The sequence below is a fragment of the Sminthopsis crassicaudata genome, chromosome 3 (assembly GCF_048593235.1).
Source record: "Sminthopsis crassicaudata isolate SCR6 chromosome 3, ASM4859323v1, whole genome shotgun sequence".
In the NCBI taxonomy this organism is placed as follows: domain Eukaryota; kingdom Metazoa; phylum Chordata; class Mammalia; order Dasyuromorphia; family Dasyuridae; genus Sminthopsis; species Sminthopsis crassicaudata.
Window position 1 is genome coordinate 260,621,833 of NC_133619.1, and position 16,646 is coordinate 260,638,478.

Here is a 16,646-nt window from a genome sequence, read left to right on the forward strand (position 1 = left end):
AGCCTTCCCTCATCTTCCCTGTAACCTGACACATTACATAGCTTTTTGTCAGGGAGTGTTCCCTACCAGATCAATCTTGCATGTAACACAAGTTCCAGGTGGAATTCTAGCCTGACTTTATGCAAAAGGGGTTACTAGTTAAACCACCTTCTGGTGCTTTTACTCTTTATGATAATCTCTTAAATGGCACCAAATCTTAATTAAAATCTCTGCCTTCAGCTGTCTTTTGGAGGACGTACATAATAAGGTTTGTATTTGGTAAACCAATCCTATGCATGTTTCAGCACCAGCCAAATCTCACCACCTCCTAGTTCTACTTAAGCTGTTATATTGTAGCCTGGTAACATCATACAGAAAAATCACAGGACAGTCTGTATCTCAGGGTCTGTAGGTTGCACACTTTGGTACTGGTTAACTTTTTGTCCATAAGAAAGACTGAGTACTTTACACATACAGGAACTCCCAGGGTTTTTAACTGCTTTATTTTCAAATCCAGTCCAATACAGTTTTTTTAGCAGCTGGTATAAATACAAAGAAACCAGCTTCTTTCAGAGAGCATTGCTTTTGGTGAGGAGAAAGAAATACTTTTATACTTGAACATTTTCTAATTGATTATTGAATTCTGGGGTATGGCAAGTAGAAAGAAGCTATCACTTCAGAGGGAAGTTGTGTTTTTGTTTTTGTTTTTTTGTTTGTTTGTTTTGTTTTGTTTTGTTTTGTTTTGAAATCCTTGATACCATGATTCCATTAACCATGTTTCCCAGGTCCTGCAGGAGAATCTTGGGATAACACCCCTCACAGGGGGTCTGGCTGTTGTTATCAGAAGGGAAGGCAGAGCTGGAGCAGCTGGCTATGAGGAAGCTGACTTGGCTGGTGTGGTATAGAGAAGTTAACTCGTTTACATGTCTAGCCCATGATGGCTGCTCTAAGCAGAAAGTGCCTTTCAGCATCTATTTTTTGGAGGTTTATTATGGTGTCTGGTTCTCAATATCAACAGTTTAATGAAGATCTAAATAAAATGCTAAATTCTACCTTTAAAAAAAGAAATTGTTCTCATAATACTTTCAGGGTCCTAAAGGTTTTGACAACCCAATTGTGATTTCTAAGACTTTGAGGATTTTATTTTTATTTATATTTTTGATGATGGAGGATCAAGAGTAGAATAGGAAGGTAGTGGAACTTGCCCAAAATCTTCATGTGGCTTTTTATTGTTCTGTGCATGTATAGTGATTTCTCTGGAAATGGTTCATAATGTAAGGTGGGCCCAAAGGGTTTTCAGTGAGAAATGATTCTGATCTGGCAGCCTTGTCTGCTTAGAGTCTTACAAAAAATCCTGTGAGAGGTGAAATCAAGAGCTACAAGAAACTTCAGATCTTTTACAACCATCTTCTTTTCAAAGCACAATTCTTTCTCCTCCTTTTTCTTGGACTGTTATTAGAGCCACCTTTTAAGACAAAAATTCTCAAGCCTTATATAACATGGTTTCTTTTATCTCAGAGTGTTCTGGTGGAAGAATGAATTTCTAGACTATTTGGTGGTATCCATGAAGAATCAAAATCTCTAAGGTCCTCTAGGCTCCAGTTAGTTAGTTTATTTTGAGGACTCCTCTTGCCTAAATCCTAATTTCTACAGGCCTTGATATTGTTCTTAGACTGCCTCTAAAAACAAACTTTTGGGCATTTATTTCTTCTTGGCATTGAGTGCCTGGTGGTGGAAGAGGAGTGTCTTTTTCTAAATGTGACTGCAATCTGTTAGTAGAATTGTGCAATATTTACTGTTCTTGGTTGGGGAGAAACAGAAGACTGCTGTACTGGAAAAGAGTAACCCTTCCCCCTCTTTTCCACTCCACACTGTTACTTTATGGAAGTAAAGGGCAGGGGCTGAGAAAGCTTCAGGTATCCCTGGTAAGAACATAGCTGGAACAAAGGGTCAACTTGGTTAAGCTCTCATTACTAGGGCTTAGTAAAGAATTCCTCTCCCTTCTCCACCCTCCTGGGGAAGTCTTTCCCCAGTTTTTCTCTTTGGATTCCTCAAGCTGCTCCATTCTCTGATTCATAAGGTGCTAATAACCAAGTACCCTCCCTACTCTTTCATTCTAGTCCTGCCCCCTTTGTAATTATATCTAATTTTATGCCAACTCCTAGACTCTGGTTTGAGTTTTAAGTTCATTTTTAAGTCCATTCTTACCTTATTCAGAGGTTGTTGATTCCCTGATCTGTGGGATGGAATTAAAAAAAAAAAAAAAAACAACAACAACTCCAAAACAAAAACCCCCAAACAAATAAAAACAGCTGTGAATCATTTTGGAGTATGTCCTTGCCTCTGCTTGCACATAGGACCCTGCTATTTTAGATACAGTTTTGTGGTCTCAATTTTTTTCTCTTTTCTTTCTTAATATTTATTTTTAAAAAGCAGGATCTCAGAGCTGAACTTTTGAGAACTGGTTCTTCTGTAAAATAAAATATAGTATTGAATTTGTAAACTCTTTTGACAGGAGACAAAAATTGTTGATTATGTATTGCATAATGTTTTTAATATGGAAGTGTATATCTCTATTGATAAATATACACTTTTGTTGATTTAATAAAAATGGAATTGTTGAGAGGAAAGTGCTGCTTTAAATATTTCATAGTATATGGGGACTTCTTATCAATGATCTATTTGGTGTAGAAACCCAGGAATAGACTCTATGGGTCAATTGGGCATTTAAGTCACTTTATTTTTATAATTCTAAATGACTTTGCAAAATGATTATATTGATTCTACCAACAATGCATTAGTGGATATATCTTTCCATAACTCCTCCAACATCTCTTATTGCCATCTTTTGTCATCTTTGCCCATGGTAAGGTATAAGGCTAAACCTCAGTATTATTTCAATTTATATTTTTTCTTATCATTATTTGTGAGGACTGAGTTAGCACCCTGGATGCCCCAGAATTAGCCAGAGTCAGTATAAACAAAAGTCCTTGGTCTTTAGTCTTGGTCTTTAGTGGTAGAAGTAAAGGAAATGGATGCATAGGATCTTCGAGACCTCTCCTCTTAGTCTCCCACCCAAAAATGACTGTGGCTAGTTTTACTCCACCCCTAGTCCCTCCTACAATTCTCTGTATACACCAAACAATTGGGGCAGCATAGGATAGTGGGAAGGGCCATTTTCTAAGCATATTCTCATAGAGTATTGTCCAATTAAGTGCTCAGTTTTCCGACCTCAGTGCATCAACTCAGTTTTAGCCCTTTACATCTTCCGCTTTCTTTTGTTTTAGAACCCAGGTGGTCACGCCATCCCTGACTTCTCAGGGAAGTGAGAACCCCAAAAAGGAGGTGATCACAACCTCCCTGACTTCTCAGGAAGGGAGGTGAAAGCACTAAAAAGGAGATGATCACACCCTCCCTGACATCTCAGGAAGGGCGATGAAAAGCACCAAAGGGAAGTGGGGATTACTAGAGGGTTTCTGGGATGAAGGGTCTTGTTAGAAACAGGTATGCACAAACCTATCAACATGGGAGATATTACACAAGTACATAGCCATAATGCACAGACTGTTAGTGGTGACTCTCCCCAAAGCCAGTGCAGGCTCAATGTGGTGTAACAAACATGAATTGTACATGTTAGTAGTTAATATAACAAACAATGTAAATCAACATGGTATTGTAAAAGATTTCCAGAAGGCCTAGAAGGAGGGTATGTAAACAAGTTACACATATGCCTTCTTCAGCAGCCAAGAGATAGTTCAAAACCAATTTATTGTCCATTGCTTCATGTCTCAGAGAATCCAATGATTCCTGAGGGTTTTCAAGTCCTACAACAGTCTTATCATGTCTCAGAAAATCCAATGATTCCTGAGAGTTTTCAAGTCCTATAACAGTCTTATCATGTCTCAGAGAAGCCAATGATTCCTGAAGGTTTTGAAGTCCAAAAATTTTTGATGTGCATGAGTCAAACGCCATAACTGCCATGCTCTTTCAGTGGTGGAACCACCCAATGTTTCTTGGGTCTTTGTCTTTGTTTCAAGGGTCTGCTCCATCTCTTTCCAATGGACAAGGCAAATACAGCTCTTTGGCACCCATTTGATTCCTTCCCCATCTGTGGAGATACAAGCAAATCCTCTCCCCCAAGCAGTTAACCTATCCGATCCCTTCCATTCACCACTTTCTGGGTCTCTCCACATCACTTGGTGATTATCTAAAGATAGTGATGCTGCTCTCACTGGACACTGTCCTGGTGGGTTAAAGCCAGAGCTAGTGCATCTTTGTCAAAAATCAAGAAGTTGATAGTATAAAGAGCTAGATTTAGAAGTTCTCTAGGTTTATCTGTGGCTCCCCCTTTCTTTTGTTTTTGGAGGAGTTTCTTAATGTCTGTTTCTCCTCTCTACTATTGCCTGTCCTTGAAGATTAAAGGGCATGCCAGTGGTATGTAAAATCTTATACTGTGCACAAAAGTGTGCAAAATGTTAAGAAGTATATGCAGGTCCATTGTTTGTTTTTATTGCTTGTGGCACACCCATAATTGCAAATACTTATATAAGAAACTCAGTGACCACTAGAGCTATCTCTTTTGCTGCTGGTATTGGAAAAGTGAATCCTGAAAAAGTGTCTACCACAACATGGATAAAAGACAGATGACCAAAAGATTTATAATGGGTCACATCCATTTGTCAAATGTCATTGGGTCTCAAACCATGAAAGTTCTTCCCTGGAGGGAGTGTAGGGGCGTGGAAAGGAATGCAAGCTGTACAGGCTTTTACTATGCTCCTAGCTTCCTCTCTTGTTATTCCAAATTGTAAACATAAGGCTCAAGCAGCCTGATGATATTTAAAATTAGATTCTTGGCCTTCTTGAAATAAAGGAGTATGGCCAACATAGTCAGAAGACTATCTGCCTTAATCTTTGGCCAGTGACTGGGCCAGTTGTCACCTCGAACGACTGTACGATCTGCACCAGTGTCTACCAATCCTTCTAATAGTATGCCATTTATATAGATAGTGAGCATAGGTCGGTCAATTGTCACAGCTGCTGTTTAGTATATTCCTGGATTTTGTTGCTTGGAGTCAGAATCTGGGCGACTATCACCAGATTGCTTATTAGCAATAATTATAGCAATTATTATATTATATATATAATATATGTATATAATATATATATTATATATATTATTATAGCAATAATTCTTCTACATACCTCATTAGCATTTTCTTTAGCAGGTTGCCTTATCATAATTTCTGTTACTGCGTTTTCACCATTAGTTCGTATGACAGCTGTCATTATAAGACGTTGTGCCACAAGCTATGATGCAGACTTCCCAAGATCCGAACATGGGAAGACAGGGTCCCTTTTGGCAAGGGACTTCCAGAGAGACTCGTCAATGCTTTCAATGTGGTAAAGTAGGACATCTGAAAGCTCAATGTTGGCATAGAGACAGAGTGAGAAAACAGGGTGGGAGAATAAGACCCAATACCCCATGTGTCTGCAAACATCCCACAAAATCAGCAAAGGGTTCATTAGGCCCTTGTGCAATTTTTGTGAAGGCCTCACCTTTGTCATTTTTACCAGGGAGAAAAGCCCATGCTTTGATAGCAGCAGCAGCAATTTGCTCATATGCTGCTGTGGGGTAATTAATCTGTGCTGAAATGTCTGCATAACAACCTACACTTGTTAGTTGTTCATAGGTGATTGGAGGATTAACTCCACTATGACTATTTTGTTGGGCTTGTATCTTATAGAGCTCACTATATTCAGAAAGCCACAACAAGTTTTGTCCAGGTTCCAAGCATGTCCTTGCTATAGATTTCCAGTTCCTAGGGGTTAAGACTTCATAAGTCACCTGATGTAGTCCTATAAAGAGTGCAAACCTTTTTCAGGTCTTTGAGGATTTCTATATCAAAAGGAGTGTATCTTCTACTTTCTTGACCTGAAGAGTTAAACTGGTGAGAGCAAGAACCACCATAATAAAATTGGCCTTAAAGAATCCTGCAAGTTATAGAAAAAAGAAAAATTTTCAGAACAGCCAGATGAGGAAGTGTGAGGAAAAAGAAGACAAAAAACAGATTAATAGCAATATCACCAGAGGGCATGTGGAGTTAAGTGGTTCTTGCTCTCACCAGGCAGCTTCAACCCCACCAAAACCGGAACTGTTTTTTGACACGCCCTCATCAACTTCACCTTCTGTGATGGAGGGAGGAGGAGTAGTGGGAAGGGCAGTGATACTACCAGCATCCTCCACACACTCCAGCAATCACCCTTTCCTATGACTAGATTACAAAAGGCACTACTTAAAGCCACAGAAGAAGGGCAGGATTTAGGTGATTTGAAAATAAGAATATATCCTGTGATTCAACAGTTTAACTCTTCAGGTATTTATAGAATGTTTCCTTGGAAATTGAATTAGGACCTTTATCATTGTAGTATTCATATAATTGATCTCCTATTAGTTTCCAATTATCTGGCCCTATATCTTCTTCCTTTAAGAACCAAGGGGACGTGTGTTCTAATGTGCCCAAGAGTCTAGTGATCTGCAACCAAGTTATGATTAAGCCTTGTCCCTTGATCAATTTAAGTATGTTTTCTATAGCGCTCCCTCAGGGTGGGGGTGGGGCTGGGGCTGGGGGAGAATCTTTTCCTAATATCTGCCCCATTTCAACCAGAAAAGGTTACTGGTTTAGCCCTTAACAAAGTAAGTTCCCTGTTTGTCTATTAAAATACTCACCCTATTTCCTGGTCACCAGGGGACTTCTTCAATGAAATTAGGGTCTTTGGTCCACATGTTGGACACCACATGTGAGGACTGAGTTAGCATGCTGAATGCCCCAGAATCAGCCAGAGTCAGGATAAGCAAAAGTCCTTGGTCTTTATTCTTGGTCTTTAGCGGCAGTAGGGAAGGGAATGGACACACAGGATCTTCGCAACGTCTCCTCTTTGTCTTACATCCAAAAAGTGACTCTGGCTAGTCTTATTCCACTCCCTAGTCCCTCCTACAATTCTCTGTATACATCAAATGACTGGGCCAGCATAGGATAGTGGGAAGGGCCATTTTCCAAGCATATTGTAATAGAGTATTGTCCAATCAGTAATTAGCCTTAAGTGCTCAGTTGTCCAAGCTCAGTGCATCAACTCAGTTTCAGCCCTTTACAATTATTGATCTGAAACATTCTTTCATATGGTTGTTACTGATTTGCCATTCTTTTTTCAATAACTTTTCAATACATTGATCATATATTGGTAAATGGCATTTGGTCATTAATATATGTCAGCAATAATGTTAATATATCTATAATCTTTTTAAATATCTTACTAATTTTTATTAGGAAAACTAGAAAAATTTCATATTAAAATTTTCCCCATTCACTGCTTCCCTTCTTATTTTAAGTGAATTTTTTTTCAAAAGCTTTTCAGATTCAGGTAATCAAAATTAATATATTTTTTGTAATTGTTTTTAGCTCTTATTTGGTTAAGAATATATGTCCTGCCTATCTATACCTGTGAGATACATGTGCTTCTATTCTGTTTTTAAAATATGGTCTTTAATATTATGACTGTAAATCAGTTTAGAATCAATTGTGGATTGTGGAATATAGTATAAGATTGTAATCTAAGCTAATTTCTGCCAAACTAGTTGAAGTTCTTTTTTTATTATTGTTTTCCCATTTTTAGCTTATTTCTTGAATTTGAATTTTATGTTTAAAGTTGGGATTCGATCATATGGTGGGAAAGGAGGGAGCCATTAGGGAGGTACATCAATGGTAACCCTTCCCACCATTGAAATAAGAGGCTCCATAGTCCTCTGTCTGGATGCAGATGACATTTTACGCCCCAAGTCTATTGGAATTGTCTTGTATCACTCTTTTGCTGAGAAGATCTCTCTTATTTTCTCTCATTTGACCCTATGCCTTCCCATTAGTGTTTTGTTTCTGATTCCCACTTCCCTCAATCTGCTCTTCATTTTTAGCAATTCTCCTTTTTCTTTTCCCTTTTCTATCTTTTGTCCTCTCTTTCATCAACTTCACCCTTTCCCTTTTATTTTTCCCTTCTCCTCCTACTTCCCTACAGAATAAGATAAATTTCTATACCCAAATAAGTGTGTGTGTTATTCTATCTCTGAGCCAAATATAATGAAAGTAAGATTCAAACAATGTTCACCCCCCTCTTCTTTCACTCCACTGTAACAGGTCTTTTGTGCCTCTTCATGTGATATAATTTATCATATTTTGTCTGCCCCCTTTCCCTTCTCTCATTACAATCATTTTTTCATCCCTTAATTTAAAAAAAAAATGGCATCCAAGTCAACTTATAACCACACTCTCTGTCAATGTATACTTCTAATTTCCCTAATAAGGATAGTTGTCAAGAGTTACAAGTATATAGACAATATCATATCATAGACAATGAAGTAATGTCAATATTAAATATATATGCAAAAAGAGGCATAGCATACAAATTCTGAGAGAAGTTAAGTGAGCTATAGGAAGAAATAGACAACAAAACTGTATTAGTGAGGGATCTCAACCTCTCTCTCTTAGAACTAGATAAATCTAACCACAAAATAAATAAGAATGACATTAAAGAGATAAATAGAACTTTAGAAAATTTCGATATGATAAATTTCTACAGAAAACTGAATGGGGATAGAAGGAATATACCTTTTTCTCAGTAGAAAAATACACAAAAATTGATCATATATTAGGGCATAAAAACCTGACAATTGCAGGACAGAAATATTAAGTGCATCCTTTTCAAATCATGATGAAATAAAAATTACATGTAATAAGGGGTCATGGAAAGACAGATTGAAAATTAATTGAAAACTAAATAATGAAAGAAGGTGCTATGCTAATGAAATAGAATTGTAGCTCAACAGAAATATGAGATGCTCAAATTTAGAGACATGTCCATTCTACAAGTTCATGTGGATTACTCGTGTCTGAAATGTGATGGAACCAAAGTTAGACATATTGTACCTTTGACTCCAATATAATCATGCCATATTAATTCTCTTCAAAAACATAGGAAAATAACCAACTAATAGATTTTTGTTTCTCTTTTACTAAGCTTTGAATTTTCTTTTTATATTTTTTCTTTCATTCATCTCACTTAGACCCTCAGCAAGTCACTTAACCCCAGCCTCAGGGGAAAAAAAAAAAAAAAAAAAGCATTCATCTCATTTATTTTCCCCATTGTTCCTTCTACAATTCTTATCTTGTCCAAGAATTCTTTTTTGACTTGTGTTTAATTAATATTTTTCTTTAAGTCTTTGGTTGTAGCTATTTTCAAACTGTTGCTTTCTGAGTTTGTGCCTTAGTATTCTCTGAAACCTCAGTAGCTTTTTACGGTGAAGTTCTTTTTTTATTATTGTTTTCCTACTTTTAGCCTATTTCTTGAATTTGAATTTTATGTTAAAATTGGGATCCGATCACTTGGTGGGAAAGGAGGGAGCTGTTAGGGAGGTACATCAGTAGTAACTCTTCCCACCATTGAAATGATTTCTCATTTTCTTCATTCTTTTATCAATCCCTCCCTTAGCTTTTTTACTCATTCTACTATAAGTCCTCAACTTGCAAAGAGACTATAGGAACTATTCTGTTCAATCCTTCACTGTTACTCTTTGACATGATTAGAGTGCATCATATATTCCCTTCTGCTTTTTCCTTCCCTCTTCCCTTTTATGTTTTTTGTCATTCTATAATTGAGTCTGCTCAGAAAGGCTGCTACCTCTCCTACACCCAGGTTGACTTGTACATTGGGTTTTGAGAGATTTTATGATGTTTCAGGCCTATTTCTCCAGTATCACTTCTGTTTTGTTTCTGCTTTAACTCTTGTCTCCTTTTGTGTCTTTAGAAAGAAATTTCTTATGTTCTTTCTGTTGTCATTTTTGTTGTTTCCATCTTTGATCCTTATACTTGTTTACTTTATTATATATCTGTATTCTGAGGAATTTAAATCAATAAACATTTATTAAACAATTACTACATTCCAGGCATCTCCAAGTGTTGGAGATACAAAAAGAGGCCAAAAACTGTTCCTATATTGAAAGAGCTTACAATCTAATAAGGGAAACATCATTTAGGGGTTTTTTGTGCTGCTATTTTCAGAGCTAGTACTGGGGGTATGAAAATATTTAATGCTTCCAAGGTGGTATGAACTGGAAAGAGGTGTTAGCACTTTTCTCCTGATCTACATTCTGGTATTTATCCAAGAAGGACACTTGCTTTCCTGCAGCTACAAGTGCTTATACTCCTTTTGATCCTGTAACTATGACTAGGTCTCCAATTCTATCTCAACTGAGTGCACTTGCATTCCTCTCTGTCATGAAACTGTGATCAATGCCCAAAGCATTCCTCTCCACCCTAAAACTGGGACCAGAACTGCATCACCTGTACCCCAGGCCAGCAAGTTCTCCTGTAATCTCTTTTCAACCAGTGATCTGAACCTCTCAGTGTGTCTGGGCTGACAGCTCCCACAGCTACTGCTGCCACTATTGTAACCATCCCTAAATTTTATTTGCTAGTGTACATGTGCTCTGGGGCGATCACTATTCCAGTGTTACAGACTTCTCCTGCTGGCCCCTTGTTTTTAGAGAAATGTTTCATCTTGACCTTTTGTTGATTCTCTTACTCAAAAATTTGATTTAAGTTGTTTGGAGGAGAATGTAAAAAAAAATTGGGCTGGGTTACTGTCTCTACATCACAATTTTACCTCTCCCTCCCCTACTTCCCAAAACATAGTTTTCTTGTTGATCCTTTTTTTTCCCCCTATGCTTTGAATGTTTGTTTTAGCTTTGTTTAATTGTATGATTGCAACTCCTGCTTTTTCGGATTTACCTGATGAATAGAATTTTTTTCCTAGCCTCTCATTTTTACTCACTGTATGTCTCTATTTTTAAATATTTCCTGTAAGCAGCAAATTATGTATTTTATTTTCTTTATTGATTTCTCAACTTTTTCCCAATTGATTATACTGTTTGATCCATTCACATTTGAAGTTATAAAAGTTAGAGTTATATTTTCCTCTATTTGTCTCCATTTTCCCCTTACATTTGAATTCCTCCTGCTCTTCCTCTATCAACACAGGACTCTATCTCTTCAATTATTTTAATCTATTTTAAGTCAGCTCTGTTCCCTATTCTTTTTCCTTCACACTCCTTTTATTTTCTTTTTTCCTTCTCTTGGAGCCTTGCTAAGCTTATTTCCTTTTTCTTTAATTCTTCCTTGCTTTCGAGGCCCTTACTTAAGTAATCACATAGAATCCTTTGCTTTTCCTCCCCTTCAACTTGTAATATATTTTTAAAATTTCACTTTCTGTACCTTTTTCTTAAAAAGCATTCATTCCCTTGCTTTTTTCATTATTTCCTTTTTTGTCTATTCCAAAATTTTATTCTTGGTCCTTATAGTTATTTAGTCCTGTGTTTTTTATGGAATTAAAGTTAGAAGCTTCTAAGTAACTCCTTTAGGTTCCTTCTAAATTGCTACATGTTGTTTCTTTCTAGATCCTGCCCCCAAATTCCTATTCCCTTGTACCTTACTTTTAAATATATATACCTATGCATATATATCTATGTTTATATAAAGATATGATAGAAATTTTCCTATCTTTGATTATTTATTTCATTATTAACCTTTGCCCTCTCCATTATTATGTTTTCCCCCTCCATTTTTCCTTGAAATACCCTTCCTGAGCCTATGCCCTTCGACTGCTTGAGTTCTGCTTCCTTTCTTGTGGGAAAGAATGACTGTTCTCTCCAAGAATGAAGTTCCTATACATCATATTCATTGAAAGGTCTTCATTTCCCTTTACAGACTATCTCTCTCTTTCTATAGAAACATTCATCAATGATAACCCTTCCCACCATTGAAATAAGATTTCCCATTTTCTTCATTCCTTTATCATCCCTCCCTTAGCTTTTTTCCCATTCTACTATAAGTCCTCAACTTGCAAAGAGACTATAGGAACTATTCTGTTGTAATCTTTCATTGTAACTCTTTGACATGATTAGGGTGCATCATACATTCCCTTCTGCTTTTTCCTTCCCTCTTCCCTTTTATGTGTTTTGTCATTCTATAGTTGAGTCTGCTCAGAAAGGCTGCTACCTCTCCTACACCCAGGTTGACTTGTACATTGGGTTTTGAGAGATTTTATGATGTTTCAGGCCTATTTCTCCAGTATCACTTCTGTTTTGTTTCTGCTTTAACTCTTGTCTCCTTTTGTGTCTTTAGAAAGAAATCTCATATGTTCTCTCTGTTGTCATTTTTGTTGTTTCCATCTTTGATCCTTGTACTTGTTTACTTTTATTATATATCTGTATTTTGAGGAATTTAAATCAATAAACATTTATTAAACAACTACTACATTCCAGGCATCTCCAAGTACTGGAGATACAAAAACAGGCCAAAGACTGTTCCTATATTGAAAGCACTTACAATCTAATAGGGGAAACATCATTCAAACAAATATATACAAATATACAAACATATAACATATACAAATAGATAAAATATACAAATATATATAAAATATATACAAAAATATAAACTATATATGTATATATATATATATATATATATATATATATATATATATATATATACACACACACACACAAAGATACATATAGAATAAATAGGAAATAAAAAAGGAAAACACTAGAATTAAGAGGGCTTGGAAAAAATTTCCTGTAAAAGTTCAGATTTTATTTAAGACTTGAAAGAAGCCGGGGGATCAGTAGTAAGAGCAAGGGAAGAAGAATATTCCATATATGGGTAACAGCCAGAGAAAATGTCTGGACTTGAGAGATGGAGTGTCTTGTTTATAGAATAACAAGGAGACCAGTATTACTGAATTGAAAAATACATATTGTACAGTAAGTACAGTAAGGTATTTGAATAGCAAACATTTTCTTTTTGATTTTCATTTCAGGACTGCTTAGAATACCTCTTGTTATTGAATATTCATTTTAATCTTTAGCTCCTTTGAGCTTTCATTTTTCTCTTATAGATTCTAGTAGATATAGAATGGCTTTGTGATATTTAAATTTTCCTTTATATTTGAAGTTCTTTCTCATAGTTCTTAGAGAATTCATTGTTTGTCCGTGGAATTATTAGATTTAACCACAATGTATTGAAATTTGCAGCATATCATTTTTTGGGGGAAGAAATCTGTGGATTCATTTGAATGGCATTTTATTTTCTGTGTTCAGTTTGGGGGAAGTTTTCTTGTATTATTTCTTGCATGATGATGTTCAAGTTCTTTTACTAGTTCTATTCTTCTGGAGGACCTATTATCCTTAGCTTGTTGCTACTCATCTTTCTTTAAGACCAATTTATTTTCCTTGCATGTATATTACATTTTCTTTTGATAATATTTACTTTTTAAATTTATTTTCTTATGGAGTCTTTACTTTTATTTATTTGAATTCCCAATAAATATTTTTCTCCCCTTCCTTGGTGAGAACTGCCACGTATCAAATGTACTACAGTGATTCATTCAAAAGATCACTCACTTTGACCAAGTTAATTGGGGATACAGGGAGACACATTAGGGACACAGGAATGATTCAACTCTAGAAAAAGAATCCACATAATAAAAATAAAAGTGTTCAAAACTCTATGATTATCTGCATATGTACAGAAAAAATCCTAACAAAATACAACATTATTTTATGTTTTAAAAATGTAAGATAAGTATAGAAGGACCTTTTTAATAGCATAAAAATTATATCTCTCTAAAACAAAAGCAAGCATCATATGAATTAGGAATCTACTACATGCTTTCCAAAAAATGAAAGAGTAAATCTCAAAATACTCATTCTCCACACTATTTTCTGAATGCAAATCTGGAAATGCTTACTATAGCAATGAAACAAAGGAAAGAAATTAAAGGTTTGAATAAAGGTATAGAGTAAATAAAACTATTTCTTTTTGCTGTTAACACTATGATTTACTTAGAAAATCCTAGGGAGTAAAGCAAAAATGCTAACTGAGATAAAAACTTCAGCAAAGTTTTATAAAATAAACCACAAAAATAGTTTTATCTCCTCTTTCTACTAAACAGGGGATAGAAACAGTTACAAAAGATAAAATAGATAATGTTGATTATATAATAATAGGCAATATTTTTATTATCTAAGTGGCACAGTGAATTTAATTCAGGGCCTGGAGTCAAGAAGGATCGATTTTCTGAGTTCAAATCAGACTTCAAACTCTAGCTATGTAACCCTGAGAAAGTCAGTTAACTCTGTTTGCCTCAATTTCCCCATGGGTAAGTATATGAGGCTGGACGTGGATTTTCCAAACTTTAGGCTCAGTCTTTTATTCTTTGTGTTACCAGCTGCCACATCATAGTTAGGCAGGAATAAGCAATTGTATACGAAGGTGAGCCTGCATTGACTTTCAAGTTTCTGGTGTTTCCTTTGGTAAATAGAGTTTGCATACTGTAAAGTACCTTCCCTCTTTCTCAATGCTTCATGTTAGAAAACAAACTGCTTTTGGCCATTCAACAAGAAAAGAACATTCTGGAAAGATGGCAAACCTCTCCAGATCTCCCCCACAAACGAGACAAAATTGTGCCTCAGGGAGAACACAGAGTAGTAAAAATAAACAGGACTTGGGGCAGAACCGTGGTCCTTCTAGGATGGCTAGAGAAGAGCAGAAGAAAAATACCAGGAGAGAAGTTTGGTCTATCTGAATTGTAAACATCTCCAGGCCAGTTCTGTTGAAACAGCAAACAGCAGACTACAAGGTTAGCTAAGTTGGTAGGTAGCCTCAGTCACAGGAATTTTCACTTCCCAGACAATGTGGGGAGTCCTCTGCTGATAAGAAATGCCAGGGACAGCTGTGGGACCCTGGGCTAGAAGGAGCTAGCTTATATGCCCAGTAAGTGCTGAAGCAGTAGGGACAGGCTTTCTGCGATCTCTAAGTGCTTACAGAAGAGTAGGGTTTTCGGTTTTCATTTCAGGACAGAGGGAGAACTGAAGAAGGGCCCAAATCCAGAGACACCATCCCTCACACCAGAGGACTAGAGGTAATTGCACTAAAAGCTGCTATATTTTTTTTTTTTAAGAGCAGCCAAAGGAGAAAGAACCCAAACATAGAAATAGTGTAGACTGGGATTATTCCTCGTAAGAGACTAATGAAGCCAAAAAAAGCCCCAAAGAGTAACATCAAATTTGGTCATCTACCCCAAAAGAATTCATTGAAGAAGATAAAAGAGTTTAAACATCAAATGATATTGAAGAAAATGGGAAAAAAAGAACAATCCCAAAAAACAAAACAAAACAAGAAGATTAGAAAAAGAGATAAAGAATCTTAAGGAAGGAAATGACATCCTGTAAACTAGAATTGAGCAAGGGGAAGTCAGTGAAGTTATAAGAAAACAAGAAAAAATAAACAATGAAAAACTAGAAGAGAATGTGAAATATCTCATAAGAAAAACAACAAATGTAGAGAACAGATCAAGATCAGAAAATGTAACAGTGATTGGACTACTTGAAACTACAATCAATAAAAAGAATCTTGACACAATAACACAAGAAATGCTTAAGGAAAAATTTCCTGAAGTGTTAGAGCAAGAGGGTAAAGTAAAAATAGAAAAAAAGGAATCTACCTATCATTACCTGAAAAATCTTTCCAGGAAAACCTATAGGAACATCATAGCCCAATTTCCAAAAAACCCAAGTTAAGGGGAAAATATTATGAGCAACAAGAAAAAAAACAACCCATATATGGCAGAGCCACAATTAGAAAATCACAAGATGTAGCAGCAGCTACATTAAAATACTGCAGGTTTTGGAACACTATATATTACAGATCAAAAGAACTAAGTTGGCAGCCAAAAATATCATGCCCAGCAAAGTTAAGCTTAATCCTGAATGAAAAAAATTGATATCCAATGAATTGCCAGACTTTCAGATTTTGTTGCAAAAAGACTTGCACTTAATAAAAAATTTGATGTATGAGATCCAAGAGAAATATAAGGTAAATATCAAAGACTAATTACAAGAGACTCAAAAAGGACAAGTTGCTTATATTTTATATATGGAAATGTAAATTATGTTAAAGATTGTCATTAGTAATTGGGCAGTTCAAAAGAAAGATTGAGGTAGAGCTGAGCATGATATGATTTTAAGAAGGAATCACATAGGAAAACCATATAGGAAAAGATAAAAAGAGTATTTATCTTATATAAATGAGGTACAAGAGGAAGAACTGGCAAAAAGGAATTAGATTGGGGTAAAGGGTTGGTAGTTTTGGAATCCTACCCTCATTGGGAATGGATTAAATGCAAATATATCTAGAAGGGTAGAAAAGTCTTTTAAATTCAGAAAGAAATAAGAAAGTATGGGAGAGGACAAGGCAGGGATGTTTAAAGGGAACACTATCAAAACAGATCAAGATTAAAGAGAGAATATATACATTTAGAAGAGAATAAAAGTTTTCTAAAATTATAAAGAAATAAGGGAGTAAGGGCATTGGAAAAGGGAGGGTGGAGAAAGATGAATAGGAATGGGGTAGGGTATGTAAAAAGGAGTGGATAAAAAAGGAGGACAAAGGAGGGCTCCTGAGAGGGATAAACAGGTTAAGTAACAGGGAAACAAAGTACTGGGGAGAAGAAAAGTAGAGAAGTCAGGGGGGATAGGAAATAAGAGATACACATAAGAA